We start from the raw sequence: 13,400 nt of genomic DNA on the forward strand, positions 1-13,400 counted from the left end.
TGATACATCATGTATTTTTCTTACCTAATTCTTTGTCTGCTAGTGGATCGAACCTAAGGTCACTAAGCTATTGAATTGAATTGGCTATGATGCAACTACTTTGATGTGATTGGTATGGGCTTGATTTTAGGAAGAAAACAACAAAGGTCGGCAAGCTGCCTACAAAGCAGTGGGAAAGGGAGGCAACACTTGCTATGCATACACCAATCCCAATAGAATTAGTGGGAATAAAAGAAGTATGATGAAAGTAGGAGGCGCATGTGCGAGCGAGGGAGAGGAGGTAAAGAGGGTGGGACGGGAAGGGGAGAAGGGCTAGAAGCAGAGCCGGGAGGAGGTGGGAGAGGGGCTGTCGCCGATCCCAAGCCGGAGTCAGGGGAGAAAGAAAGAGATAAACCAAGAAATTATTTTTAGAAGTTAATAAAAGAGAATAAACAATTTCAATTATTAGGTTGCACAGTAAGTTAATAACATGTTATTAAAGACTAAATTACACATTAGCTATATTTTGTGGATATCCCAAAATAGTTGCTCATCTCCGTAAGTATGGTCCGCATATGAAACCCAAATAAAAAAAGTTTCATGTGATCTTTGTGCAGGATTTGGGAGAGGCTCATGTTTCAATAGGGTTAATACAAGAGTTAAGATTTTTCTAGTTTTATACATGGTGCACGATTTGTGAGAGGATCATGTTTCAATAGGTTTAATGCTAGAGTTAAGATTTTTCTACTTTTTTATACCTGGAACGTAGCAACACGTTCGCATTCCGTCGTTGAGTTGGCACCAGAAAAGTGCCACGTAAGCCAGTCATGGCCTTTACAAAGGTCCCTTCGTTTTCTCAAGTTATGACCTTTCTTTGTATATAGATGCCTTCACCGTCTATAAAGAGCGATGCTCACTGCACGCAATACTCGCCATTCAGTAGCATTCGGTTTCAAGATTATGGAGAGTTATTGAGAGAAGTTTGAGCTTGTTTTTTTCTTGAGGATACAAGTGTTGCTTCCATACAAGGTCCATCTTTGTATCCTGCATTGGAGAAGTTTATTAACAAAATCCTAGAAGCACATCTGAAAAAGAAATTCTATACTCAATATCTCGTCCGTAAAGTTTCCTACCTTTTATAATATATTTGCCAATTATCGTCTATTTTACTAACTTCCAAATATTAGAAGAACTTCAAAATTTGTAAATTAATGACCCTTTTGTTGTTAATATATACTATTCTCTAATGAGTATTGACAAACAAAATGAATAAATCTAGATGAAACCATACAAGTGTTTTGAATTTTCAGGGGAGTACGTTCGTCTTCCAGGATTCAAAAATGGAGAAATCAATGGTGTTTCGTGTGCTATTGGTGTTGCAACTTTGTGTCCATCTTCAATCAGAGGTTCAATCGTTGGCCACTCCTTCTGAGCATGGTAAACTATATATGTAAATAAAAAAATAGAAAAACATAAAGATGCCTACAAAGTAGATGTGCTACTTATGATAAACTTCTGAAACCATTATTCTTCCTTTGTACTTAAGAAAATTCTCTTTTACATTTTTCAGATTTTAGCTACTCAAAATCTGTGGTTAATGCCACTGATCTTCCACAAGAAGAAGTATATGACTACATCGTAGTTGGAGGGGGCACCACAGGGTGTCCATTGGCAGCAACTTTATCTTAAACTATTTGGTGCTCGTTTTAGAAAGGGAAAGTTTTCCTACATCATATCCGAATGTCGTGACTCAAGATGGGTTTGTTTATAATCTCCAGCAAGAAGATGATGGAGAGACACCAGTTCGAAGGATCATGTCAGAAGATGGTATTCCTACTGTTAGAGGAAGGATCCTCGGCGGCACGAGCATAATCAATGCTGGCGTTTACGCAAGAGCTAACATTTCATTCTTTAGTCAATCAGGAGTTGAATGGGACATGGATTTGGTTAATGCAACATATGAGTGGATCGAAGACACTATTGTGTACAAGCCAAATGCATTCGCCTGGCAAACTGTTACACAAGAAGTATTTTTGGAGGCTGGCGTTATACCAGACAACGGATTCAGTTTGGATCACGTACTGGGAACTAGAATCACTGGCTCAACTTTTGACAATAATGGAACGAGACATGCAGCTGATGAACTACTTAACAAAGGAGACCTAGACAACTTGCGAGTTGCGGTTCATGCCAACATAGAGAAGATCCTCATCTCTTCTACTTTTGAATCAAGTACGTTTGCATCTAAGTTTTCTAAAACATCCTAGTTTCTCTGTCTCATGCTGCACTTTAAATTAATAATTAATTATTTTAAACCATCAATGGAATGAAGGTAAGGCCAAATACTGGAAATGGTAATAAAGCTGCCCTATTTTTGTTATATTTGTGTGATATTAACTATAAGCTATTTTATAATGCAGATTTGTCAGCAAGAGGAGTCATATTTAAGGATTCTAATGGGATTTCTCATCGGGCATACGTACGCAATCAAGGAGAAGTTATATTGAGTGCAGGGACAATGGGGACTCCTCAGCTTCTGTTGCCAAAATTAGATTAATCGAAATCAACCCAATTAAGTCCAAATTTTAATGCTCGCAAGTGTATGAATCGTAGTATAATATAGTAGGCAAGCACAAGATCGTTCCAACTAAGATCGAATGTAATTCTAACTATCTAACTAAATTTAAGTTTCACTCGAATTGGAATAGAAAAATTGATGATTTGAATAAGAATTTTGAAATGGCGATTGTAAATAAAATGAAATGAACTTAGCTAAGTGATGACAACGACAAAGTAAACAAATTATAGTTCAATTGGGAAAAACACTAGAGCATCCGATTCACCATAACCAATCCTACTTAATTTCAACAGTTAATTATTAACAAATAAACATCCAACTTGACGATCTAGTTCCTCTAATTCATATAGCATCCATGACATCTAGATTACTATGTATACTCATATGTGCTAATAATCTATGGCATCTAGACTACTAAACACACAAAAGTTCATTAATAATTTGGGAACTAACTTAAAAAACCTGCATGAAACCTAGTGTATGGCATCTATAACAAGGAATTCATGGTACCATTTGCAAGACGCTAAACCAAATTAACAACATGGCATATGCGTTAACTCGCATCACATACACTCAATTCAAACCCAAGTGGTAGCTAATCAAAAGAATTAAAATCAAGTTCATAAGCACAACAAAATGATACTTAAGGGGATGCAAATTCATAAATAATTAAACTAAAATATTAAGCAATCATGGTTAGGCTACATCGTAGCCCTAGCAAAATGAAATTAGTTCCGAAACATAATTGAAATTGGTACTGAATCCATAAGAAATAAGAAGAAAATTTAGGTTACAAAAAGCCTGAAAAATCCCCTGCCTTTCTGCACCTCTAGTCTGCCTTCTGCCTTCCCTTTTTATTTTCTTTCTTCTCCTGCCCATTCCTTCTTCAGTGATCCTTAATGATCAGCAAAACATTGCCAAATTAATGCCAAGCAGCCGCTCCTTTTTCTTCCTTTCTCTTCCCCCTTCTGATTCATTTACTTTCCGTAATCGACAAAGACTTAATCACTGATTTATTACATTGTGCCTCTTGGGTTTAATCGCTGCAGACATAGCCTTCATGTTGCCCTCTTTGATTCCCTGGTTGTTTCGAAATGGTAATCGTATTTTCCCAAATGGATATCCTCTAATTCTGAAAGTGATCAAATCCCCACACCAACAAAAAGGACTTAGCATCCAAATTCTCATATTTATACTCTTGGTGAAGTCCCCTGACTTAAAGATGAAATTAAGAGATTGATCCTCCATCTTTCTTTGATCTTTGCTCGATTGAAATCTCTTCCTCTACTGCAAGAGTGTCAGCAGCTGGAGGTCCAGAAAAGTTGGATTAAAGATGGACTTGCCTCTCTTCTGTCGATTTGAATGAAAAGTAGGCCATCCCTTACTTGTGCTAGTCATGTGCTCATGAAAAGAATAAGGAAGAATCGTATGTGAGACAAATGCCCTACTTTTCTCTTAATTTGTCATACTACATATCATTATTATGATAAAAGCATATCACAATATGGACAATATGCCAGCCAACATGTGTGACAAACAAAAAGGGAAAATAATTACTTTAGTCTAAAGAAGGAGGAGGTGAAATCGCAGTAGAAATGGACACTGTTTCGAACCACATTTCAGTTTATTTACAAGATTGCCACCACCTCTTCAGTTTCAGATTGAAAATTTCGATTTATTGCCACCGCCTCAACGACAAAGTCGATTCGGCGCCTCACTGTCACACACCTCGCCTTCCCCTCGTTGTCGCACACCTCGCCTTACCTCGCCGCCGCACTCCTTACCAGAACTCGTATCAATGGTAACGTGCCAGTTGTATATATTTTTTGTCGATTTTTATCAATATTCTGGAAATTAGGGTTTGATCTAAATTTGGTGTGGGAGGATTTGTGGACAGATTTTTGGGAAAGAGGCGTGGGATGGCAGGGAGGGGAAGGGAGAGGGAGGAGTGAGGCTGCCAAAAAGGGGGTTAGGGTTGATTTTTTTCTCCTCAAATCAAATGTTGGTGTCGGTGATTGAACGAGCATTGGTTTGAGGGGAACTTTCATTTCCTTTGTTTCTGAACCGGAATGGGGTCGATGGGACCATGCTCTGTTTCACGTTCAGATGAGTGATTTCAGGGATTTGGGGGTAGGGAGAGTGATTTCAGGGATTGGTAATCCCATCCCGTGTTTTCCCTTCATCTCTGTCACACTCAACCTCTCTCTAATCCTTTCTCTTTCTCTCTCTTTCAGACTCTTGCTTTCTCCCAACTCTCCATCTCTCCCAACTTTAGTGCTAGCCCTAAATTGTTCTTTCATTCCTCAATTTTCTCCATCTGAGCAATGAAAAATCGAACTGGGTTTTCAAATTATTGATGCTTCACGGACAGAGAATGGAGAGAGTTGATTGAGGGAGTTGGTGAGTATGCGCTTGCACAGAGGGAAGAACGCACAAAGAGAGAGAGAGACGGAGAGAACGATTGTACAGAGACAAGGAGAGAGACAGAGAGAGAGATCGCAGAAAGAGGAGGATGACAAAAATTGAGGAGGAACCCATGTCTGCAGAGAGTGAGTAAGTTCTGAACCAAAGCTTATTTTCTCTAATTTTTGGCTATGCGACAACAAATTTCTGAAGTGGAAGAATCAAGGAACCTTGCGTTTAGAATTTAATCCTATTTTTTTTGTCTTTGTAGGACAAAAAACTACCAGGGAAGGAAGAGACTGCCAGGAATGTAAAACCCAGACCGGAGAAGACAAGCAATGGCGGAGGAACCAAGGCTGTAGATCTTTGATAAAAGGTATAAATCCTTTTCGTTTCTGGTAGTTTACCCTCGCCTAAAAATGTGAAATTTAATATGGTTTTAATGAGCATGTTTGAAGGCGGAAGAGCTGATCCTGTAATTTGATTGCTTTGTCACACTCGAAATCATTTATCAATTTTGTTAAGTAATGTTTATATCTGCACCATCCTCTAACTTTTTTATAAATGTTTTAACCCTGATCTATTGTTTGATGATCGTTTTGTAGTACTGACAATATCATCGCTGTTTCCATTCCTTTATTTTTTGGTAAGTGCTCACTTATTAATATTGTTGTTGCTTTTAGTTTTTAAATTTTATGAAAAATGCAACCTTCAAACCCTGTTGAAGTCGATTTGGTATCTCAAGATTCCAAATTATTGTTTGCAGATTAGGGATTTGCATATTGCTAAAAGAGAGGAAGACATTGGCTACTGTGTTGGATATGTAGCTGAGTTGATGATTGTCACTACTTACCTTTCGTATTCTTTACCATTTTGTTCCTTAACAAGTGTCTTTCTTTGAAGGGGTTTCATAGATGCTTGGCAGAGTCCTGACATCAATTTTTTTGGGAATGGTGGCTGATATTGACTCAGATGAAGCCCCTATTTATATATCCTAATCATTTTTACGTTCTATCTTTTCTAACTTGGATGATATTGATCAAATGAATGAGTTAGAAACTGAAAGTTACATTTGTTCCATCAATATGTTGATCAAATGGATGAGTTAGAAGCTGAAAATTACATTAGTTTCTTGCTGCTTTTTATACTGAACAGATTTTGTGTATGTATAGTGCTTTATTTTCAAGGTTATTTCTCTCAACACCATGTGAATGTACAAATGGTTCTTCCCAATTCAACCAATTTAAAAATTGGGATTTTAACTGATGTTCGTCCATGGTTCCTTACTTTCCAGATATTGAAACATGCATAAATTCACCTGTAAATTATTCATGTCAATGTCCCAAAAGATACAAACATGAAGGCATGGATGAAAAGAGTTGTATCAAAGACAATAAATGGTCAAAGGCCATTCTCCTCATTATTTCATTAGGTATGCATGTTTTTTTTCTCATGTTAATATATTGCATATACGAGCCTAAATTTATTTTATTGGAGCCACTTTTGGACCCAAAATTCTCATAAAGTATGTCATTGATGAAAGTTATATTCTGGTGTCCTTTAGTGATCTTCATGTTTTTCGTACAAAATAAGATTGTTAGCTTCTATGGTAAGCAGTATTAACTATCAGGGATTTGTTTTCATATTGCATGAAATTTCCACTTTTTTCATCTTTGAATAGTCTCAAGCACGGTAAATATAATAGCACTAGAAAGTGACGAAATCCACTTTCTTTGGTCATGTTGGATTCTCTACTATGACTACCATTTTTATCTCTAAACAAATTTTTAATGGTATGTATGATATAAAAGAGTAAATTTAACTATTTTGGTTTCTTTGTTTTCAATCTTTGGTGCCTCGAGTTTTAAGTTTTCATAGTTGTGTCTGAGTTGTTTTCCAGTTACAAGTCGGGTGCCATTGGCAACTTTTAGGGGACCAAAATTGTTTTCAGCTCAAAATACAGGAACCAAATTGTAACTAGACTAGGAGATTACATTACCAAAGTAGGAAAGTTCGGTCTTGATTCATGGTTTGGCAACATAATATGTATGGAGGATGTTGTTTTGGAACCGCTTGGTAAGTGTTAAATACATCCTATAACATGACTGACTAACAAGCATGGTCGTTCAGATATACATGCAATTGAGATCACTGATTAAATTAGATTTCTTTTAAATGGAAGCAAATCTTGCCTATTAGGTGTTTGTGAAAATTTCCCAGAGAATTAGAAACAAGGATATGATGCAAATCTGAATGTAGGCTGTTTTGGTATGTGTGTGTACGTATAGGGGTGTTATATTGATATGACATGCTGCCTAATTTATCTATTTTTCGATTGTTCGATCAAAGAAGGAAGTTCAATTTATCAAGGATCATGGTTTGGACTGCTAGACAGCATGCCGACTTCGATTTGAGGTATGGAAGTCTCGAGCTTGCAGTCTGAAATTTCTGGTTTCCGAATAAGAAATATGCTGTATTTGATTCCGAATAAGAAATGACATAGGTATGTGGCTTCCATTGTTATTAAGTTGTATCCTTTTCTACTTGGGTTCCAAGAAACCATTATAATAAATTAATCAATTTTTTTTATTCTAAGGAAGTATGTATTCAACATTGTTTGTTTTTTTTTTTTGAACAATTTCAATTAATATAACTATGACCATTTGTCTACTATTTTATATCTTCTCTTCGTTTTTCCTTTTTGTAGATTCCCATTGCCATGTTGGTCTCTTGCTTAAGTAACACAAGAAGAATATAATAGATAACTGGAGTTTGAATCGAAGGATCTTCAACTCCGAGAACTCCGGGACCAGGTTGCGTCTCTTTTCAAGATAGAATTATCTCTCCATCCAGATATAATGAAAAATTGCACCGCGGATGAAGCCATTTTTGGGGTATCTTAGCAAGAGTGCTGTCCTTACGAAGTATTTTTTTGGTTTTTTTTTTTTTTTTTTTTTTTGTTTTTTTTTTGTTCTTTTTTGTTTTTTTTGTGGTGTTACTTTTTACGGTGGGCATATTCCTTTATTTTTGTTTTAAAGTGAGGAAGATTTAAATGCAGGAAGATGTAACAACGTTTTTTTGTTTGTTTTGGTGGTGTTACTTTATGAATTTTTAGTTAGGAAGATTTAACAATGCCCTTTTTGGTTTGCTTTACTTTGTTATGTCTTGATAAACGCAGGTTCAACAATAGGTTGCTGAAATGATCACTTATATAGCCTCTACTGTAAAACAATTTCCTAAGAAATGTGTATTACTTTGTCTTCTGGGTGAGCATTCTCTAATTTAGATTAGACATCGGGACTCGAAGCTTGGTTTGTTTTCTGTGTCTCCTTCATTGTATCTGTTCTGTGGATGAACAGGTAGATGTCAACTCTAGCATTTAATGGTGTTGTGCACTTTGACAGGTATATGTGAATGGCTCACAGATTTTTTCTGAATCTGTAGGTCCAAGATTTATATTTGAAAGGGTAAGTCTGGTGTGATTCTTTTAATTCTCATCTTCAGTGCAAAAGTTTGTGTGCAAAGTTTTTTGTTACAGTTTTATTCTTCTGTTTGCATTATGTTTATCTTGAAGTAAAGGTTGCTAATCTTTTATTTATGAGTGTGTGATGCTCGGTCTCCAATGATTGTTTATATTTTTTTAGGGTATAATGGGGAGGAAAAATGCATTCCAATAACTCGGAATTCAACCTCCACCAAATTGTAAGGAATCCAATTCCTCCAAGTTTTGGAGTTGGATTCCAAAATTTGCATGGTCTCCCACATTTTTGACTCCCCAATATTGGGTAAACACCGGAGTAGTCCGTAATCGACTTTCAATACCATTTTTTTGTTCCGATTACCCTTACATAAATGTATTTATGGTCTTTTAGTTTCAAGAGCCCAACTGTTGTTGCAAAATGTGCTATAGATGGAGCAACTAATGTCTTTCTTACTTATTGTTGGGCTCTTCTATCTTTATGTGAGGTATTTTGTACTACTGCTTTTGTAACGTTGGGATGTTTCAAGATTTATGACTCAGTGCGTTCTCTCTCTACACACTTTTTCTTCCCTCGCTCCCTCTCATGTAGAGCCATTTTATGGTACAATGTATGGTACAATGTGTTTATGGGTTCTCATATCCAAGTTTTTCTTTCTGCTTTCAATTAAGTTTTGTTTGTATGTTATGTTTTCATGGAATCTCTTGCACAGATTTCAATTACGTTGTACTTGAATGTATTGAACTCAAGTTAATCAGGATTATTATTATTATTATTATTTTTTGTTTAAGCCATTGAATTTCGTTGTACTTGAATGATATAGATGTGGGGAATACATTTACATAAGGATTAATTTTAACCATTGAATTTTATTTCATTTTTCCTTGGAGCTTGAGTAACAAGATCATCAAATTCTTATATTTGTTATCTGTGAGAATAAATCTACATGCATAACAATATTGTTACACTTCTACTTTTATTGGGTTTTTATACAGTTTGTGTGTTGGCTTAGTCTTGCCTTGGAGTTGGATCCACTTTGTGTAATGGATTGTGATTTGTTTGAAAATATCTTTAATGATGATTTTGAGTATAATGTGTTTTTCTAATACTGTTTCTCTCCCTTTGTAATCCAGTCGTGCAGAAGACATCTCCATTAACCGGTAATAGATGAAACTGTTTGGTGTCGAGATTCCCATGCAGAAGAGAGAAAATGCTGCAAGTGGAGGATAGATAATAGCTCAAGACACATGGTATGAGGGTGCAGGTAAACTGTACATGTGCATCTAGAAAAAGTTAAAAGTTAAGGCGGGTTGACTCTAGCTTCTCCTTCTCGCCACAACAGAAAATACTTTTGAACTGCATTAAGCTGTTAATAAATTAAGCTTAAGCTATATTTTACTTATCAAGAATGGGTAAACTGTTTTAAATAGGAAAATTAAGTGCTTATATCAGGTAAACTATCAATTTTACAAAGTTTTCTCGTAAATTAGATATATAGTTTAATTCGAAGAGTTGTGTTGTCCTTTACTTTTGTTAAATTATATGGTTTAATTGCGTCCTCTTTTTCCAATCCCTATGTATCTGCTCAACTCTTGGGTCAATTATTTGCCAATAGGAATGTTTAATTGCTTGATCAATGATGTCGATTCAATTTGAAGAAGAAATAGGACTTTTGTTCAATAGGGATTTGAAATAGGGATTGACTCTCACATATGAGTAAGATGTCCCAATTGTTCATTGATTCTTAGCTGCTATGTCCTTTTAGTTGCTTTGTGTGGAAACTATTCATGCTTGTTGCGACTAATACATTCAAGTCCCGCAGCAACGTGCGGGCATATTTTCTCGTAGGATCTATTTCATCTCCTTAATTTGGCCATCAAAACATAAAACCATGAAGTTTCTTTTGTTGAAGTCCAAACATAACACAAGAAAATGTAGCTTTCAAAGTACAATAAATAGTAAAATATGTGCTCATCAACTTCTACTACTTAGTGGTGTTGGCCCAGAGTCTTACTTATCATCTCGTCTTACTTATCATCTCTTGGAATCCCAGTTGTTATTGACCATCCTTACGTTGGTCATTTTCTGTACAGTAATCCTCGTAATTTCATGAACATTTTGCTCCCAAATCCAGTAGAAGGCTCAATTGTAATAGCTCTGGGCATTAGAAACAATTTCTGGCAATGTTCCATCTCGGGTGGGCTACTTACTGTTCCACCCTACAGTTTTTTCCCTTGTCAGTCTTACCCCCTACCAAATTCAACTTTCATTCACATTCCTAACAAAGTTCCAGGACCTTTATCTCATGGTTCTCTCGCGCTAAATTCATCTAATGATGTGTATTGGCCCAAACGTTATATTCCATTACTATTCCAATGCCACCGACCTTGCTCATTGTGTTAGCGGCATGAAACAATTCGGTGATTTATTAAGGACTGATGCATTTAAACCGTATAAAACCCAAGATTTTCCAGATGTAGAAGGCTTCACCTTTTTAGGAGTACCTTTTCCAAATAACCAAATAAATGATGCACTCGAAACATTTTGTCATGATTCATTGGCCTCATTGGCATTACCACGGTGGACGCATTATTGGAAAGGTGGTTGACGGTGGTTTGCGTGTTAGTGGGATCGATGCATTACGCGTTGTTGATTCTTCCACATTCCCTGTCACACCGGTGAGCCACCCTATGGGCTTCTATCTGATGTTAGGCAGGTATGTGATATATAATCGCCAAATATCTTGAATTTTTCAGAACTTATTTGCTTGTATGAATTGCTTGTAAAGAAATCTATGCCATGTTGCTCTTTTTCATTCCTTTCAACTTTTGTGCTTTGGGCAGGTATATGGGTCTTCAAATTCTGCAAGAGAGACCACCTTGGGCAGGTATATCATCCGCGTGATTCAACATTCCAACCGATATTTTCCTTAATTATGCACTATCCTTTACTTTTCAATGCCTTAATAATAAACCCCATTAGTTATTGGGGATTATGGTTGGCTGCAAGAAAGGGACGTGTTCTTTCTATGCACCAGGCTCTGTACCTCTTTATTCATGTTTAATATATTTCTCTTTTAATGTTGAGGTTATCTAATAAAATTAGATTGTCACATCCCGGCCCGGGCCTTCACCACATATTGGGCTTGACTCTACCGTAACACGATATTGTCTGCTTGGGCCCCAACCACGCCGTCACGGTATTGTTTCTGGGAACTCACACGAGAACTTCTCAGTGGGTAAGGAATATACCAAACTGACACACCCCGACCTAAATCGAGGCATGCTAGCTGTCATGTGAGGGTGACGTAGCCATGAGCGCAATGCGGAAGTGATAATGATACGAAAATGTGAGTAATTAAAAACCAAAACTAACTAATTTGCACTAGGTAAGTATATAAGCGAGAGCGAAGATGTTTCAAGCACGGATACACATCATTAGAGCATAGATGACCTAAGTGCAGTCCAACAAGCTAAATACTAATTATACAGGATATGAAAGAAAACCCTACATTAATTGGAGTCTGTTAGAACCGCCGTAGAGTTCTCGTGAGCCACCAACAAGAACGTCTAACTAGAACCTGGAGGGGCACAAATAGAAAACGTGAGTGGGCAAAAACAGTTTTTGAAAACCTTTTCACTTTTCAAAAGTAATAACCCTTCACCGTAAAACTCGTATAATTTCCCAGAAAATGATAATACATATGTATTTATAGAAATCAAGCTCGAGAGTAAAGAAAACCAGGTATATGCCATGTCACTATCTCATCAGTAAATATATAAGCCAGGCGATATAAATCAATGTAAAAGTGATAACCAGCCGGAGTCACCTAATGTGACCTGTACGGCACTAAATCTGCACACGAGTCGGAACCACCTAATGTGGTATGTACGACAGGCTGGGTGTAAATAAGTACGCTCAAGTGCTACGATCACGTGAAGGTTGTGCGATGAATCGCAAGTCATCTACGAGTCAAAACCACCTAATGTGGTTTGTACGACAGGCTGGCACCTGACTTAGATCCAAGTTGAGCGTGCGGTGCGGGAGGTGAACGATCACGTGAAGGCTAGGCCCTGGCCTCAGGAGGAGCACTAACACCAGGGTGTAGGACAATGAGCTTTACGTGCATCAACTGATAACCAACTACCATGCAACCATACCATTAATATGTACTCACCTGAACTTACCTAGGCCTTCGCAGCATCATGCAATATTATGCAAAGCTATACTAATGCATATGCTAAAATGTAAAGCAAATACGACATGACATTTTAAATGAAATTCCATTTAAAACAGTTTCTGGGAAACCCCTGTGTGTGTGTGTGTGTGTGTGTGTGTGTGTGTGTGTGTCCAAAAGCCCACTCACTGGTATGTAGCAAGGTCGTAACCCCAAGTCTCGCCCAGCTGCGCTCGTCCTCCGGAAACGTCTCACCTATATGTGAAACAACTATTTTAACGTTAATTTTAAGCACATAACCAAAATTGTGCAACAACTTCTCATACGTTGCTCAATTAGGATGTTTGAATATACCACGTGGCCTACTCAACACCACGAGCATCCCTATATTTTTAGAATAATTTTCCGATGACCCACGTACCCTCACGCCCAGGCCTAGGCACGGGCACACACGCCGGCCACGCGTAGGCACGTGCCTGGCACACGGACGAAATATTTAACGCCGTTAAGGAATATTTCATTAAATAGTAGCATATACTGTTAACTTTTACCTGACGCTGTTAGTATATTCTATCAAAGTTGACGGAAAATTCTCCTTCCTTGTCCTATGGTTCGCTGGAATCCAGCGCCGGCCACCGTTGCGTCACCGAAAAATGGAAGATCGTAAAACTTCAATATCTTCTTCATTTTTCAACCAAATTCCACAAATTTTATATCAATTTGAAACCCTGAACTACTAGAACATGATCTTACCTCTTAGAGGTCCTAAAACCAACAAAAAGTG

The 13,400-nt window shown here is 37.2% G+C and overlaps 1 pseudogene; it reads left to right on the forward strand.

Moving 5' to 3' along the window:
- The first annotated feature begins 1,319 nt into the window (after positions 1-1,319).
- LOC137735901 ((R)-mandelonitrile lyase 2-like) lies at positions 1,320-11,343 on the forward strand (annotated as a pseudogene).
- The last annotated feature ends 2,057 nt before the right edge of the window (positions 11,344-13,400 follow it).

Source organism: Pyrus communis, chromosome 6 (genome assembly GCF_963583255.1).
Source record: "Pyrus communis chromosome 6, drPyrComm1.1, whole genome shotgun sequence".
Lineage (NCBI taxonomy): Eukaryota > Viridiplantae > Streptophyta > Magnoliopsida > Rosales > Rosaceae > Pyrus > Pyrus communis.